We start from the raw sequence: 19,263 nt of genomic DNA, 5'->3' as shown, positions 1-19,263 counted from the left end.
CAGGGTGTTTAGGAACATGGAGTGTGAGTCTTGGGACATGGTTGGGGACCTATAGCTGGCTATCACCTGAATCGCTGTCTTACCCAATGTTAGCTGCACCTGAAGTATCTCAGATGTGTTATGTTGGGCTACCAGTCTGGAGATGTGTGTATCCTTTATGAATATGGAAACACCACCGCCTTTGGAGCTTCTGTCTAAGTTCTGGGGCCGAAAGGTGTGGAATGTGTTATAGCCTGGTAGTGCATGGATGCTTTCTGCTGCCTTGAACCAGGTTTCTGTTACAGCACAAATGTCGATGTTCTCCATTTTAAGAAGTGCTTTGAGTGAGTGCATTTTGAGATTTAGACTGCTAGAGTTCAGCAGCATGACCCTCAGATTGCATTTGCTTGTAGCTGTTATGCTGGTAATTTGGTCTTTGGAACACCACCTAAAAAAGGTACTATAGAGGTGGCAAGAGACTTGGCCAGTATCCAGAAGTCCAGGGGTGACAGATGTAGGCTATCTCTGGCAATGCATCGAGGTCTGTCAATCATGTCATCCCAGGGAGATACTGGATCCCCTTAGAATGACACCAGAAACTTAGCCAATTGTTGTAATCAATCGTTTTCTGCTTGTACTGTGGTATCATTCTGGGTGATGGTAGGATGCTGCTCAGGGCTAGGGTCGTACACTATGAATCCTATACTAAGGCACTGCATGAACACATCCACTCATGCATGAATCGTGCCATCCCAAATAGAACCAGGATGCTCTCCTCCAAGAAAAGGAAGCCAATCTGCTGGTCCCCTGCCATGAACAAACTTTACAATAAAAGAAAGAAACTGTTGCAGAAAAGAGAAAAATCCCAGGATTCAAAAAACTCCCTTATCAGCCTCAGTAAGAAGCTGAGATCTCTCATAAAATCCTCCAAAGCTAGTTACGAAATAAAATTGCCAAAGATTCCAAAGACAACCACACGGCATTCCATAACTATGTCAAGAATTTAAATGGCAATGCTCAGACCTGCTCTGAGCTACAACAGAATGGCATTAAATATACTGATGCCAAGGATATTGCCAATATCCTGGCAAATCAATTCAGTGCCAACTTCACTCCCATCTCACCCCCTAAATGGCCCATCTCAATACCGGAAGATTGCCAAATCCCAGTAATAATGGCCACACAGGTAAAAAATGCACTCTCCAAAGCTATGAATACAGCATCCATGGGACCAGATGACATCATGGGCTGTGTACTACATGAACTACAAAATGAACTGGCACCTCACATAAGTGTCATGTTTAATCATAGTCTCACCTCAGGCTTCGTGCCCACTGAGTGGCGCACAGCTACAGTTATCCCACTCCACAAGGGGGGATCCACTTTGGATCCTGGGAACTACCGCCCATCAGTCTGATGAGCCTGCTCTGCAAGGCCATGGAACGTATTATCATGGAACTTATAAACAAAGACATTGGCAACCTTCAAACACTGGACCCCACCCAGTTTGGGTTCGTGAAGGGACGATATTGTCTCCTGAACCTGATTGACTTCTTTGAATCAGTCTCCAGAGCCGTGGACAAGGGTAAGGTGGTTCACACAGCCTATCTGGACTTCGCCAAGGCCTTTGACACCATCCCCCACTCTGGAATCATAGATAGACTTACTAAGCTGGGCATTAATCCCTACATCACTCGATGAGTCACCAACTGGCTTACTGACAGAACCCACACTGTAAAAGTACCTGACTCCAAATCCAGCTCCAGACAAGTGACAAGTGGAGTACCTCAGGGTTCAGTCCTGGGACCACTCTTGTTTGGCATCTACTTCTCTGAAGTACAGGCCAAAACTAAGGGACTCTGGCTAACAAAGTTCGCAGATGACTGCAAACTGGGAACCATTACTGAATCCCCAAATGATGTGGATACTCCACAAAAGGGCCTTACAGAAACAGATGCTTGGTGCCAGAGCCATGGGCACAAGTTCAATGCCAAGAAATGTATAGTTATACCCTTTGGGAAAAAACATGTACCCATGAATTACCACATAGGTAGCAGTACATTAAACACTGAAAGTGTGATAAGAGACTTAGGGACACAGGTGGACAATGGTTTCACCTTCAATAACTGCATCGCCAAAACAGTCAGGAAATCCTTCTATGTGGCACACCTCATCCTTAAGGGCTTTTCATCCAGAAAAAAGGAGGTCATTGTCCCACTGTACTCATCCCTCATTAGACCCATTATAGAACACAACACCCCGTTTGGTATGTACCTCTCAAGACATCTGCAGCAACTAGAAAGGCCACAGAAATACCACACTAAAAGAATCACAGGCCTAAAGCAGATGCCCTACACTGACTGCCTTAAAAAAACTCCAGCTATACTCTGTCACATATTGTCTACTCAGAGGCGATCTCTGCTTAACATACAAGGCCATGTCAAACCCAGAGCTGTTGGACATGCTACACTTAAATAAATCCCAATCCCTCAGAGCCACATGCTCCAGGGATCTAAACCTTGTCATCCCAACAAACAAAACATGCTGGAGGGATAAGTTCCTGAACAAGAGACTCCCCAGACTCTGGAATAGACTGCTTATACATGTCAAGCAGCGCGCCTCTTTGGCCCTCTTCAAAAGGAACCTTGACGATTGGATGGGAGAAAGGAAATTCACCCCTGGGATCATGTCAGTCGCTCTACTAGACAGAGGTCCAGGGAAGTAAATAGTGTGGGAAGAAATAGCCAGGGAGTTGTTATGGCTGGGCTTGTATAGACCCTAGGACCGGTAGCCTAGTACTAACCTATGAACCTACAAACCTATACCTGCCTGGGCTACATAATCCGAGAGCTCCTCCTCCTGTCTCTTTTCATGTAGTCCAGGGAGGTACATCTTAGGTTATTCACACCCACATGTACAATGATAGACTCATATCTGTGCCTGTTGTTAAGGGATCAGAGTGCGTGCATTATGTGGTGGATCCTGGCACCTGACAGGCAGCTGACTGTTACTTTCTCCTTATTCAACCTAGTGAGTGGAACATCAGTGTGCCTCACTATCGAGTCACCTATGACTAGTGTGTTGGGCATGTTATTTTGCCTTAGGGGCTTTGGTTGAGTGGCACACTGTTTAGGAGAATTATATGTTGTGATTTGTATTGTGTTGTGGTGGTCGAGTGCATTTCTACCTTGGAGGTCTCTGCTGCTTGGGTAGATTTTTATTGAGAGCCTCAGCAAAGGTGGGTGTGTGGTTTGTGTTTTTATGTGAAGACAGAGCTGGTGTGTGTTCTGGAGGGCTATGTGTTCCATGTGGTGTGGTGCAAGTCTTCACCTTCTCCTCTTGACCAGCTATTCTGGTCTTGGCTGGAGAGTGCGTGGCTTACAATTTGGATATATAAGTGCATCTCTCACAAGTCTGGGAGGTAAGAGGAGAGGGTTGTCAGTGTACATGAGACAGTTGTTACATTGCCTCAGGATGCCCAAGTTTACCAGGTTAATAGGAGAAAGCACAGGAAACTGACCTTTAGACATGCCTGGAGGGGTGGGCATTAATAATAAGTACTGGAGCTGTTTCCTTGTAGAACGTTTAGTGCTGGTAGAACTTTTGTGTGCTACAATAATTGCTACAAGAAGTCTAGTATAGTGCTAAACTAATAAGCTTGTAAAGGTGCAGGAGAGGAGACAACTAGCAGAGCTAAGGGAAGAATTGAAGCGCAGGCTTTTGCATGCTCAGAAGCTTACAAACATTTCTGGATACAGCAAATCTGTATCTGGACTAGACTAGTTACAGGAAAGGCGGGAAAGCAGATACATGGGCTTTTAAACCAGAAAGTTGAAAGAGATGGAAAAACTGTCCAAACGGCCAATAAACTACAATTTCTGGGCCAGAAATCACTCCTCTTGTGGTAGATAGCCTACCTAGTGCTTACCACTCCCACTGACAAGCTAGAATGCTTCCCAACAAGACAGAAAGGCTTGGGGGGCTCAGAAGCTTACCAACAGTCCTGGATACAGCAAATCTGTATCTGGACAAGACTAGTTACAGGAAAGGCAAGAAACAAGCTTAGAATTTTTCCCAGAAAGCAGCTAAAATAGCACTAAAAACAATTCAAGTGCAGTGCAAGCTAGCACACTTGAATGTGTAGCAGTATTAAAGCAAATACAGTTTAAATAAATGCAATTTGTTCAAAATGTATTCTGAACTAAATTCAGTTGTTGTTTTATTCATCTCTGAAACATTAAAGAGTGCCAAAAATATACTTATCAGCTGAGAAGCACACTCAGTCAGAACACAAGGAGATTTTTTTGTTGTTAGTAACGTGCAAAGGGAGGAAGGAGGAGTAGAAGATAATTCAAGGTTAAGCACCTAAGTGGGCTGGCCTTCTCAAATGTTCTCTCTGTATCAGGTAGAATGAACACTAAACTACTAAATGTAAATGTTAATCGGTTTCAGGCAGAATTTGATGGTTTACAGATGGGAAAATCAGTTAATTATTTGGATGTAAGACTGGAAATCGAGGATGACACTATAAAAACCAGTATATATAGAAAATGTACTGGGGATTGTAATATTCTAGACAGTATCAGTTGTCATCCTCCACATACTATGGAAGTCTTACCATACAATGAACTTTTAAGGGTGAGCAGATTATGTAATGATGAAGTTAATGTAGAGAGAGAAATTTTAAATACCTGTGTCAATTTTAGACAGAGAGGGTATGATGAAAGGGTTATTTTGAATTCCTTACAAAAGTAAGTAGACTTCTATTCAGCCTGTAATGAGCCCATAATTAAAAGAAAAACTGTTAATAGGGAGGCTAATGTATTACATGATGGTAGAAAGGTTTATTTTGTGACGGTTTACAATATTTTGAGTCACAAAATTATTGATGCTATTAAATATTACTGGCCCTATTTAATTGACATGGAAGGTGTGAAAAATCTATATAGAGTTCCATGTATTTCATTTAAAAGAAGTAGAAATATTAAAGATATGTTGGTGCATAATAAATTTATACAATCTGGTGAAAAATTAAATGTAGATCCTGCTGTGTGTGGCACCTTCCCTTGTGGAAGGTGTTCAGTTTATGCTAATATTATTAAATGTTTTTAAAGAATTAATGGTGTTAGATTCTGTCCTACATCTGTATATACATGTACTACTAAATCAGTAATATATGCATTAGCGTGCCCATGTACTTTGTTCTATATAGGGGAAACAAAAAGAGTATTTAAATTGCGACTCCAGGAGCATGTTAGAGATATAAAAAATAAGAATAAGTCCTGTAGTTTCACATTTTAATTCCTGCCATAATAGTGATTTTTCGTTATTGAGATCTTGTATTTTGGAACAAATGTTAGAGACAAATGAGGAGATTATAAAAAAGAAGTTGCTATATAAGGAAACTTTGTATATTTTAAAGTTTAATACACTTTCTCCAGTAGGGTTGAATAATGAATGTAATTGGAGGGTGTTTCTTTATAAAGTTCTTTTGAAAAAACAATTGATTAATTATGTTATTATTTATTTAAGTGTAATTGATGGTGTAGATATATATGAGTGCTATGTGATGATTATTTTGTAACTTTGTGAAGGCTGGTTTACGTCGAGGCGCTAAGTGAGTATTGTTAAATTTGTCTAATATAAGACTTGTGGTATTTCTTCACTGGCTTAGTAGTTACGTATTATCACTTGTTTCACTGTGGTTTGGTTATCTTTTAGAATGAACACTAGACTGGGAGGAGTGTCCCAGATCAAATTTAGAGTAGGGGAGGGCAACTGCAAAGCCACCAACTATAATTCAGTCATGCAAAAATTAAGACAATGCAGAACACTGAAAAGTTAAAGTGGCAAGAAATATACTTATCAGCGATATATTTCCAGATTGTTTGAGAAGTACTCTTCAGTCAGAACACAAGCAGATTCTAACAGTGTAAGCAGGAATTTACAAACAGGGACTATTTTTAAATAAGCAAGCCTTGGAACTATCAGATAATACAAAACTGTTAGACCAGTTTTATGAACTTTAACACCACCACAGAAATATGGGGGAACCAGTTTCAGAACAGATCAGAAAACATCAAACAGTGTCAGCAAATATATAAAATAATTCCGTCAGGCAAAAATTAAGACAATGCAGAACTCTGAAAAGTTAAAGTGCCAAGAAATATACTTATCAGCGATATATTTCCAGATTGTTTGAGAAGCACTCTTCAGTCAAAGCCCAATGAGATTCTAATGCCTATTTCTACCTGGCCAAGGCATTTGACACAATTCCCCACTCAGGTATTATAAATAAGCTCACAAAACTGGGCATAAATCCCTATGTCACCAAATGGATAGTCAATTGGCCCATGGACAGGACACATGGCTAAAGCTGGTGAATCCAGATCCTGCAATATGCCAGCTACTAGTGGTGTGCCACAGAGCTCAGTGTTGTGGCCACTTCTGTTCATAATATACTTCTCTGAAGTTAAGGCTAATGTTTAAGGCCACTGCATGATAAAATTTGCTAATGACTGCAAGCTTGGTGCAGTCATTGAATCCTCCAATTATGTAGATACCCTTCAGAAAGGACTAAATCAGACAAATGACTGGTGTCAGAACCGTGACCTAAAACTAAATGCAAAAAAATGCATTATCATATCCTTTGGGAAGTTAAATAAAATTACAACATCAATAGCGCACCACTTAGAGTACACTCAGAGGTGAGAGATCTAGGTACACAGATAGACTGCAGCCTGAACTTTGACCACCATGTGTCCATGGTGGTGAGGAAATCCTTTTTATGTGGCACAACTTATAAGTAAAGGTATTACATCCAGATCCAAGGAAATTATAGTCCTGCTCTATTCAGCCCTCATTAGACCAATAATTGAGTACAAAGCACCATTTGGCATGTACTTAACTAGGCACTTACAGCAGCTGGAGTGACCTGAGAGGTTCCTCACAAAGAAAATACAGGGTGTAAACAACATGAACTATCTCAATCGACTAAAAGCCCTTTTCCTTTACTTTGTCTCCTACTGATTATTAATGGGTGACCTATGTCTGACCTACAAAGCACTCACAAATCCAGCTCTGATGTAGCTGCTACACATCCATAAGTCAAACAGCATGAGGGTCACCTGATCTAGAGATCTAAATTTAGTCAGCGACTCAAACAAAACATGCCAGAGAGACAGGTATATGTCTCAGAGATCGTCCCTTCTTTTGAACAGGCTTTCTATTCACATTAAGCAGAATCCTTCCCTGGCCCTCTTCAAATGCAATTTGAATCAATGGATGGGGAATGCCTATTTCCCTTGTGGATGGGGGCAAACTTTAAGATACTGAATGCACAGGTACAAAACCATGTCATCATCTTGGTCCTAGTGGCCATATATTGAGTAAATTGGGTTATATTGACTAGGTTTGTAAGGGCCCTTAAGCCATTAGCCTAGTAATGTCCTATGAATCTATGAACTGATTTCATTTTTGTTATAGTGAGTGGGTGAGGTAATTGGTTGAGTAAGATCATATACATTTATGGCAGAAGTGGAAGTGCCAGACTTTATTGAGTATCAGCTGATATTGACATCACCTATTATTTCAACTTGAGTGGTGTTAGATAAGGCCTTGCAGAAGAACTCTTCATCAGTGTTGATATTTCTACCTGGGGGTATGCGATTTCCTGATATGCATATTGTTTTATGACTGTCAAGCTAAGGGATGAGATGAGCACTTCTATATTACTGAACTATGTGCAATTGGGGGGGATTGGGGGAGGGAATGGAACAGTTGGAAGTTACTTCTGTAGATTTTTGTTACTCTGCCTACTTTTCTGTTTTGTCTGTCAGATCTAAAAATGTTACAGCCTGGTGGTAGAATCGCATTGTCTCTAACTGGTTGTTTTAATCATGTCTCAGTAGCTGCCACAGTGTCTGGAAAGTGATGCACTAGCCATACCTGGACTTCTGGTTGTTTACTACTAATACTTTAAGGTTTATGTTGAAGGTGTATAGGGTCAGAGACATTTGAGGGGTGTGTGGGGCTAGAGAGTGTGTATGAATTGGGTAATAGATGTGAATTTTTGGGCCGGTCAGGTGAACCTTGGTTGGAGTGGATATAATTGCTCAGTTTTAAAGTCAGAATAATAGCATTGTATGGCTAGAGCCATTTACATTTTGTATTCTGTTTTGAGTCTAATTTGTGGAAAATGGGGTTATGCCCATACCTCTCAATTGTACAATTTTTTACAGAATGTCCAGATTTTTGTCTCATATTTTTGGACTGTTCCTCACAAAATTTGTGGTTTTCTGGCAAATCATTGAAGGTTAAAGTCACTAAATACTAAATAATGACAGACATTTGAGTTTCAGGCTTTATATCCTTCAGAAAATACATAACAATGCAAAACCTGTTATTCTAGCAACTTTCTAAGTTTATAGGAGCAATAATTAAATTCTGTCCCTATTTTTGGGCCTTTGTTCCCCCATTTATTCTGGCTTTGCCCAGAGGATGAGAGATATGGTTATGCCCCATGAGGTCTCTTTCTGAGGAGATAGATAAATGAAGTACAGAAAAGGTGGAAGTTATAACAAAGTCGGAGTGACTTATATTCTGAAGCTGAGTTTGCAAGCTTACTGATGGAAAGCAACTTGTAATATGCAATTATTAATGAAAGGAAGTTATGACTGGTGGAATAATTAGTGGAAAAATTACAAGTGTCTGTGTGAGTAACGGCAAGAAGGAGAGGAGAGACGTGTGGTTACATTGAATGCATGATTTTGGAATATCATACTTTTATTATTGGAAAAATAATTTTAAGGAATAAGCAGAGCAGATAGCAAGCTCATGGAGAAATGTACCAGTAGCCAGGCTGTCCAAAGCAGCAACTAGTCACCACTACCAACATGGGACTGAAGAAATTTACTTAGGCGGGACCAAAGAGATTTAATAGTGGAAGTAATATTACATTTCTTGTAATGGAGTCACTATAAACAAGGTCTATGAACCAGAACTCATGTAACCTTATTATTTTTTATTATTTATTTGTTAACCATTTAAGGCCATTAGGGCCATGTGCCAGTTTTTTTTTCAGAGGCATTTGAGGAACAGTATCCGGTTAAGTGAGTTGCTGAGAATTATTAAGTAACAAATGGGGACAAACTCTACACTTCAGTGTAAAGCAAATTAAACTTTTTGATTAATTCCACTGCTTTTCAACTTGTGTTAATTGTATGTATTTTGCACATGTATGTGCGTGTGTGTGTGTGTGTGTGTGTGTGTGTGTGTGTGTGTGTGTGTGTGTGTGTGTGTGTGTGTGTAACCACAGACTGAATAGACATGGATAACTCGCAATAAATTGCAGTAACATGAAGTCAGTGCTTTCATACTAGTGTCAGTAAAAAAAATATAGAAAAATTAATAAAATATTAATTCACCTAAGTGTTTCTGTGCACACTTAAACCACAGTTCTCTGACTGTGACAAGATAACCAGCTAGCAAACCCCCAGCAACACAGAAGTCTAAAACTCCTAACTATGACCCATACAACCTGTCTTCAACTATCAGGCATGGAAACTGAGGGGGGAGTGGGAATGGGAAAGTGGGAGTGAGCGGCATAAGGCTCTCCCATCCTGGGGGGGGAGGTGACTTGGTGTGTCACTTGGGTGACACCCTGAAGAGTCTGGCCCAGAGGGATGTTCTATCATGTCCTAGCCATGTAGGTCAGGGGAAAGTCACACAAGGAAGCTCATAAGCTCCTCTCCCCTAGACTGGCAGCTGTAGCATCCCTCAGATGCTGCTCTAGAATCCTGAGGGAGACTCTGATGTCTACCTGGATGACAGTCCTGCAATTAGAACTTGCCTCATGGAGGAATGAATGGGCTGGTGATAGCTCTTGTCTCTGAGAGGGATGAATAGCTTATAGATTACTGGGGCTGATGATTGGCAAGGAAGAGATGTAAAAAACAAAAATAAAATAAAATGATAACCAACTAGCAAGAACTTCAAAGGTATTATGAAATATGTTGTCAGCTAACCATTAGGTTTTATGCACTTTACAGATTTTGTGAATGACAGATATCTTGGAACACATACTGGGAGTTAGTTATAACCTTGTCCTGATATGTTTGTGCAAACTTTCAGCTAATACCTTATCCATGACCTGAGCCTGTAAGGCACATTATACATTGTTTTAAACTGATAACAGAGGGTGTATAATTGTGTTTATTGTATCTAAGACTAAAGCAATTGTCTTCCTTATGAGATTATGCAATAACATGTCTGTTAGTTGTTAGGGAGTGATAAATGTGTTTGTGGCATTTTTGGAAATGAGAGTATAAAAACTGCATCATTGCAGCACTGTTGCGGATAGTGACTCCATTTTCAGGTTTTAGGCTGCTCTATAAATGTGAGCCTTTACAGTACATCACATGACTAACATGAGGTAGCTAACTGAGCCAGCTATTGCTTCTACTGCTTTGTACTCTTAAACTAAAGACATTGTTGCACTTTCTACTGACAATCTGTTACAACTAATAGCTGCTATTGTAAATGTTCATGAAGGGTATCCTGTAGATTTTTTGGAACTGCCATAAGTAGATGACTATGCATACTTTATGTTAATCATAAATGATTCTGAACATATATTCTTGATTTTTAAAGGCTTTGTCAACAATTTATGAGTCTGGAAGTTGAAAGATACACGTACATGCAATTGTGAATATACAAACCCCAAGAGACTAATCATCATTTATACAATTCTTGGATGGCACAATACCTATCCATGCTCATATCTCACTTGTCAGATATAACTGTACCTTTCAGTTGCTGCTCTAAAGAGCAGACTAGAACCCATGATACGTTAATGAGACTGATGACCACTGTAACCACACTTAATTTTTTTTAACTGGATATTTACATATTTATTTAGTTTGGTTAGTATTTCTACGTTAAGGTACAGTTAAAGTTCATAAAATCAGTTTTGCTTTGATGTTTCCCAACAGTTTTCTACTCAACACCCATAAAATACCAGAAATGTCTCCCTTCACAATTCCTGTGGGGGGCTGGATTATATTGTTATTATATTTAGATACATTTGGAAATGTTTTTAATAGTTCAGTCGATCCTACTACCATTAGAAATACCTGGGTGTCCTTATACCATACTGATCTAGTTTCTCCTTGCATGTCTTGATATTTTATAACTTTGTGTCTTTTAGTACATAAGACACTTATAGTCGCTGTATGTAGATTCAATGACTAAGAGCCATTGCCCTTTGTTTTCTTCAGCTACACTATCTGCTTTTCTTGCTTTTATTTTCTTAACTCCTGGCTTTGAATTAACCGTTGTAAGAGCTACTTCTTCATTCTCAGTACTTCTTTGTGGTTCATATTCCCAGTGCTTGTCAGTTACCTGTATGTTGTAATGTTTGCACAGTTTCCAGTGTAACACCCTTGCCACACTATTGAGTTTTTCAAATACAAATCTTCAGCCATAAGTGAAAAATAGCCTACAACAACTAGTTCTGTATTACAAAACTGAAATGTACCTGTATTTACAACTTCTTTTAAAGTAACTCATATGAAGTTCACTTGAGCTGCCATTATTAACTTTTAATTTTTTGGTTTAAATGTACCGTTTCTTTGTTATTCACAATTTAAATCTGTCCACAGATTCAGCAAGCAGCCATGCAGGAATAAGTTATTCCTGCACAGCAGGTACTGTTCCTGTTCAGCACGGCAGCGAGCCATGCATATGTATGAAGGCACGCTGCCATGCTGTAAAATGGACATGGTTCCATGTATGAGGGCAGGGGGTGTGTCTGAGAGCACAGCTCTCACAATACACAGGCCCCCTGCACTCCAAAATTGCCGTTCAACAATTTAAAATGAGCGAGAACGCTCATAACACCCCCAACCCATCAGGGTAAGAAATCTGGACAAAGCTATAAGGGACAATCATCCCTACCAAGCCAAAAGTTGGTAGAACAACAGATTCAGCATAAGCACAGAGCGCACACCTCCCAACCCGTCAGAGTAAGGAATGTGGACAAAGCCCTAAGGGACAATCATCCCACAAAGCAGAAAGCTGATAGAATAATAGGTTCAGCATTAGCATGGATATTCTGAAGGGTACAAATAAAAGAACACAACAGATAAACTTTTTTTTTTTTACACATGCAATAAAGCTTAAGCGTAGCTGTGTGGGGATGCCCGTTGCTTAGCTACGCTTAGTCCAGCTTAAACAGCACAAGAAGTTAAATAGCAAGAGGCATCCAACATAAGCAGTACAGTAATAGTGTAGTGGTTAAAGCATGTACCTTACAAACAACCATTCCTGGTTTGATTCCCCACTGTAACCAATTTATAGTTACATGTGAAAGCAATATATAAACATTTTTTATAATTAGCTACTAAATAACATATATTTGTTAACCAAAGTACTGTAGAATGTCCAGATGTGAGGTGTCAGTTTAATAAAGTTGTGAAACACCCATATAAACACAAGTGCCCCATACAGTATAGTTACACATGAATAAATGTAATGAAAGCACATTGCATGATGTCAGGGACATTAAACAAATTTATAATATGTAATGAATGATGAATCAATCTCATACAGCAGATAGTCTATAAAATAAAAAATAAGCAATGTTAATCATTGCACAGCTCTGCTTACCAGGTGTAAGCATTGTGTAAATATGACTGCTAAGCAATGAGTAGCCCAGCTAAGTGGATTTGCCCATTGGTGCGCACTGGTGAACCTGCCCCTTTAAGCACTAACAACCTTAGCTAAGCAGGTTTGCCCATAGCTTAGCTTAGCTCAGCATATTCAAAACTATCCAATCATGGCAAAGGGTGGAAAATCGGCCATATTTACACCCCACAGGTGGGAATACAGTTCATAACTGGTTGCAGCTTCTCACTGTAGGCAGTATGGCAGGTGTTGGTAAGGGCCTGCACTTCCGGGTGCAGTGCTGGGGCATACAGGAGTCCAAGATCATGGTAGGACTCCTGGTAAATAACCATGACGAGAGACTGCTGCAAGGCCAGTACCAGGGCTCCCAGTATAAAGCAGAAGCTTGGAACCATCTTGTTCGTGATTTCACCAGTGCCACTGGTATCTCTCGGACTGGTGAGCAGATCTGGCACCACTATGCCAACTTGAAGCAGAGGAAGAAGGAGCTCTTGGATGAGTGGGTCCAAAAAGCAAGGCAGAGGGGTGATGCCCCAGTAGTGTGTAAGTAATCATACTAATAACTGTTTACTAATGTCCAGCCTGTGTATATGATGGATAGGTATGGCTAAATATTTCTCTGTTCCCTTTACAGCTGCAGCTGAGAGGGCTGTGAATCAGGAAGCCCATGCCAGTAGCTTTAAAAGGCTGCATCGCAAGGCTGATGAGTAACAATCCTGCTTGTAGTAGTCATACCAAATAAATATAAATAGTATAATATATGTAAATAATATAAATAGTAGAAAGTCACCTGGCAGTATAAAAACTGTGTATGAGTTGTACTGAATAATCCAGACAATATGACAGTAATAGTCCCATATAGTCCCATATAGGTGATATTTCAATAAAAAAGTAACTGCCTGGCAATAAAGTTCTAAATCCTGGACTGGTTGTGTTTACTCTGGTATTGTATGGCATTTAGTATTGCAGTCTCTGAATAGTAATGTTGTGTTAACCACTCTTACCCACACTGTGCTACATAAAAACTATATCTAATTATGTATGTATAAGACTGTTGTAAGTACAAGGTCTGATTGCGCAACCAAGTGAGACTTAGATATAAAACACTGAAGAAACAAGCAACAGTTTCTAAATAGCTCACTCTGCTGGAACTCAAAGTGTTGTATTTTAATCACACACAGCCATGGTTCGAATCCTGGGAGTGGTAGTAAGCTGTATGCATACCTCTCAACTGTACAGATTTTCCCAGAATGTCCAGATAATTTGCTTATATTTTTGGCCTTTTCCTCTGTCTCCCTGGCAAATAACTGGGATGATCTCAGAATTGTAGACACTAAATAATGACATACATTTGATTTTCAGACATCAAATCCTTCCAAAAATCTATATTAAAACAAATCCTGTTACTCTAGCAACTATCCAAGTTTATGAGCAATATTCAAAATATGTCCCTATTTGTACCCCCATGCTGTCAAGCTTTGTCCAGAGTATGTGCATTAACAGATTGAGAGGTATGTGCTTAATATTAACTAGGAATCTGGGAATATGTGTAGAAACAGTCAGGTAGTGTTAACAAACATTCCTCCCACAGGTCTTTCAGATAAGAAAAGTGTAACTGCCTGGCAATAAAGTTTTAAATCCTGGACTAGTAGTGTTTACCCTGGTGTTGTATGGCCTGACATGTAGCGTTGACCAACATCTGATATCAGAATAGTACTGTTGTGTCAGTCACTGTTTCTCACACTGTGTTACATAAAATATGTCTAGGAATGTCTGTATAAGACTGTTGTAATTACAAGGTCAGGCTGTACAACCAAGAGAGACTTACAAAGAAAACACTGAAGAAACAAACTGTGGTGTCTAAATAGCTCACTCTGATGAAACAAAAATTATTGTGTTTTTAGCAGACACAGCCATGGTTCAAATTCTGGGAGTGGTAGTAAGCTGTATGCATAACCATGCCTCTCAACTGTACAGATTTTCCCAGAATGTCCAAATATTTGGCTCATATTTTTGGCCTGTTCCTCTTTATTCCTGGCAAATCAGTGGGATGATCTCAGGATTGTAGTCACCAAATAATGACATACATCTGAGTGTCAGACTTCAAATCCTTCAGAAAATGTATATTAAAACAAATCATGTTACTCTAGCAACTGTCTAAAAGTTTATAAGAGCAAAATTCAAAATATGACCCTATTTGTACCCCCATGTTGTCGAGCTTTGTCCAGATGTTGTGCATTAAGAGATTGAGAGGTATGTGCATAATTACAGCTAGGAATCTGGGAATATGTGTAGAAACGGTCAGGTAGTGTTAACAAACATTTCCTCCACAGGTCTACCAGGAAAGACAAGTAGAATGTAGCTATAAGACAGTTGAAGTATACACTGTGTACAAACATACCACTGCCCAAACGAAGGCCATAGGGTATTGTAATAATACCTGTAGAGTAATGATTAGAGCAATAATAATTAAAGTTGTGAGTACTGCAAAGATATATAAGTTGTTAATTGGCATCTCTCTCTCCTGCCCACCATATCTGCAACAATAATCTAAACACACAAATCAATGGGTATGTTTACACCAAACCTACAGTTGGGACATATGTCCTATTGTTCATCAAATATTGAAATGTGTTTCTATTAAATGTTCCATGTTGAAATACTATAATTGGTGGCCTGTAGCTACCAATGTAACCTGCATGCTGTTGTAATGGCTACTGTGGTTCGATATATGCATGTGTTCTGTTTGCTATGCAACTGCTCCAAATCTGGTGTTTTGGGTTAATGGGAATATCTATGCATGCTGTTATAACTAATCCTGGATTGTCTTGACTATTACTAACCCACATATGTTCTAAAACTGCAACACCATAGCACATTTGGGAAGGCCGGTCCCAGTGGATCTACCTCTCCCACCTCATCTGGCCGTGGCACCAGGCCCTGGCACGTCTGTGACCCACCCTGGCACCTCCTCGTCCACTGGTCCTGCACCAACTTTGGGTGGAACTGCCTCAGGGGATGGGGCTCACCCCCCGGGAGCGGGCGCAGACAGGATACTGTCACCCGAAGCCAGTTCTGGGGATTGGTATGTAGTGAGCTCCAAAGGGAGTTTAGAGATCTGCTATGCCAGCTTGAGGGCTACATGGTGCAATTAGAGGGTCATCTTGCCCCTCCTGCTCAGCCCCCAGCACAGCCACCTTTGGGGCCATGAAGGTGCAGTGTTGACTGCCCATGGGTGGGAACATCAGTCCCACTGTTTCCATTTGGGGGCTCAAGGGCTTCCATTTTCCAAACACCCATCCTCATCTGTCTTCCTACCCAGCCTACCCCCCGAAATATACCTACTTCCCCAACATCCCACCCCCCTTAAAAAAGGGCAATCTGTTCCCCCTCCAAAAAAATTGCCCCATACATAGCAGTCCATTTCACACATGTGTCCAGTGGACATGTAATCTAGTCTAATTGGCTTCACAACACATTATTGTTGTCATCACCCCTCTATCAAGGGTTTGAGTGTCCAAATATACCTCCAAATTCAGTATATATGCACACCTGTTGCTGTAGAAGAAATGGACAGCTATGGACCTTCCCTATACCTGTCCTACACATTCCTAGCTACTTTCCCTATTGTCTTTCCCTCTTTGTGCTCCATTTCTCACCACTTTCCTATTACCTCTTTTTTTTTCTTTTAAAGAAATCAGTGCGGGTGTAAGCGAGAGTAAGCACTTTTAAGCAGTAGTAAGAGGGATTAAGCCCATTTGCATGGCACTAAGCAATGCCTACACAGATTAAGCACTTTACAGGCTGTCTGTAAGCATATTTAACCAGAAGTTAGCATTGCTTACCACCACGCAAACCCGTGCAGACCCACTTACAACTGCTTAAAAGTGCCTCAATCACTCTGTATCCAACAGCCCATGTTCTGCCCAGCAACAAAATAATCAGCACTTGCAAGCCTTGAACCCAGAACCCTGCACATTAGAGCTACAGCAAATTACCAGTAAGCCATCTGAGCTGTAGATATGTATGATGCTTTCTCAAACATATCATGCAACACAGTCATTAAACAGTAGGGAAAATGTATATATATATATATATATATATATATAATATATATATATATATATATATATATATATATATATATATATATATATATATATATATATATATACATAGTGCATCTGGACATCAGATCCACACTCTGAACCTCTCACTGCAAAACATCTGATCAAAAGTACTGTAAATGGGGGTGAATGGGCCCAAAATAGGGATCTCTTGTAACTATTGCCATTATCCCTTCCTCCACAGCTGAACTGTTCTGCCTTGCAACAAAATAGCCAGCACTTGCACGCCTTGAACCCAGAACCCTGCACAACTTTGCCATAACAAGTTACCACTAAGCCATCTCAGCTGCAGGGTGTTGGGATGATTTCTGTAACATATCATGGAGAAGAGTCAGTCTACCATAGGGAATGTACAATGTGGAAGCACTAAACATTCTAATGATTCATATACACACACGCACACACACACACATATATATGCATATACACACACACACACACACACACACACACACACACACACACACACACACACACACACACACACACACACATACGCACACACATATATATATATATATATATATATATATATATAGATATATAGATATATACACACACACATACATATATAAATATTTAAATATTTATAGATATATATATAAAGAGAGTATATATAGAGGGTGCACAGAATATCAAACAGCCATTATTCCTACAGTTGCCACCTTTTCAAATGGCCAGTGTCTGATTATTTCCTACAAATGAGAATTATTGCATGAAACATATACCCACACACAATGCAAAGGACATGACACCGCACACAGTTTGCATACATATACATGTTTATTTTTGCACTATTTCAGTTGTTAATGCCATTTCTTACAGCATTTAGGCATCTGAAATACATAACTGATTAATGCAACTCTCAAGGAAAATATATGATACAGTAATCTGCAAAACATAACATGCTTTGCTGTTTAGGCTAAAGCCTTCAAGTAGAACAACAGTAAAAACACACTTGCCTTGAAGATAAGAATCAATCAACACTTAACTACAGATATAGTTCAACAGCCTCCAATTACACTCTGTACTCAACCCCCTAGGGGGAAAAGTATCAGTTGTCACAATGTAAATGTATCTCTTACATAACAATGCTTAACTTAAAATGTCATATCACACTGACAAACAGAACTGTGTGCAAGACAGTAAGCTCTAGTCCATCACTGTTTCCATGGTGAAACGTATGAAAATGTACAGCCATATACCTTAATGTTTCTTATTACTGATATTCCTCACATGTTGTAACAGACTAGGTTAAAAACATTTAATACTCCCCCCCATAAAATGTCTTACAAGGGCATATAACAGTGTCCTCTATACACTGACCTCCAGACTGTACAGGGTCACACATGTTTTGTCCAGCTGTAACCCTCATATATATGGACCCTACCCCCACAATTTGTGTGAGAGTCCACAACATCACTGGAATGATAGCAGGAATGCCAGCACTAAATAATGATAGACCACTACTTAACCTCTTACTGCATGACATATGGACAAACCCTGGTATATAGGTGGAAGACAGAGGCTGAAACACAGGGCCATATCTGAAATATTGCTGTTATACACTGTGAAAGTTGCTGCTGTTACAGGATTGGTTGCAACATACCCTTACTCAGGAATATGAAGTCATAAACACAAATGGATGTTGCCATGTACTGATAACAACCAACGGAGAGCATGTCATTTATATGTCAGGGACAAGACTTGTGTGGAGAACAGGCAAAACATGACAGTCAATCCTCTGGCCATCATGTGAATAGGCACACAGATGACAGCTATGCAGACAGACTGCATTCCATGCAATACTAGCATGTACACACAAACCCTATAAAACTAGCAGTATCCAATGCATATAACAGCACTACTCACACACTGTTCCTAGGTCTGGAACCTTATACAAACATGTAGTTGGCCTGTGTCCACAAGTCCTGTTGTAAGAGGTATTGCTACCTTCTGTTTGTAACATTGCTGCCCACACACATGAAGGATGCCTTTAATACAGGAAAGGTAATGGGACAATGCTCACATGATGTAGTTATTTATAGCAGTGGGTTGCTATGACATTGGCTAATGGAAGAACTACACAGCTGCCTACATGCAATTAGCAAGTGTGGAACAGCAATTGGTGCAGAAGCCATCACGTGAACATGAGCATTACCTACAAAAGCCATGCTTTAAGCTATTCAAACAAACTCGATCCCAGTAGTGAAGAGAGTGTTGGACACACACCAAAAAAAAAAACATAAACAAAACCTTGAAATAAGAAAGAAGAAGACATTCTGTACACAGAAGGAACCTGAAGATAAACCATGTATGTGAAACATGTAAGCATGTAATTGAATGTAGTACTTGGTCTGCAATAATGGGATAGATTATTATGAAAGATGTGTATGTGCCATCAATACTTGCTGTAATGATGTTCTGCTGAACAAATGCTATGGACATAGCATCTGGCTCTGTCTGCAATGGG

Source organism: Protopterus annectens, chromosome 3.part1 (genome assembly GCF_019279795.1).
Source record: "Protopterus annectens isolate FY-2018-M chromosome 3.part1, PAN1.0, whole genome shotgun sequence".
In the NCBI taxonomy this organism is placed as follows: Eukaryota; Metazoa; Chordata; order Ceratodontiformes; family Protopteridae; genus Protopterus; species Protopterus annectens.
The sequence above is the reverse complement of the archived record's forward strand: the minus strand, read 5'-3'. Positions refer to the sequence as shown.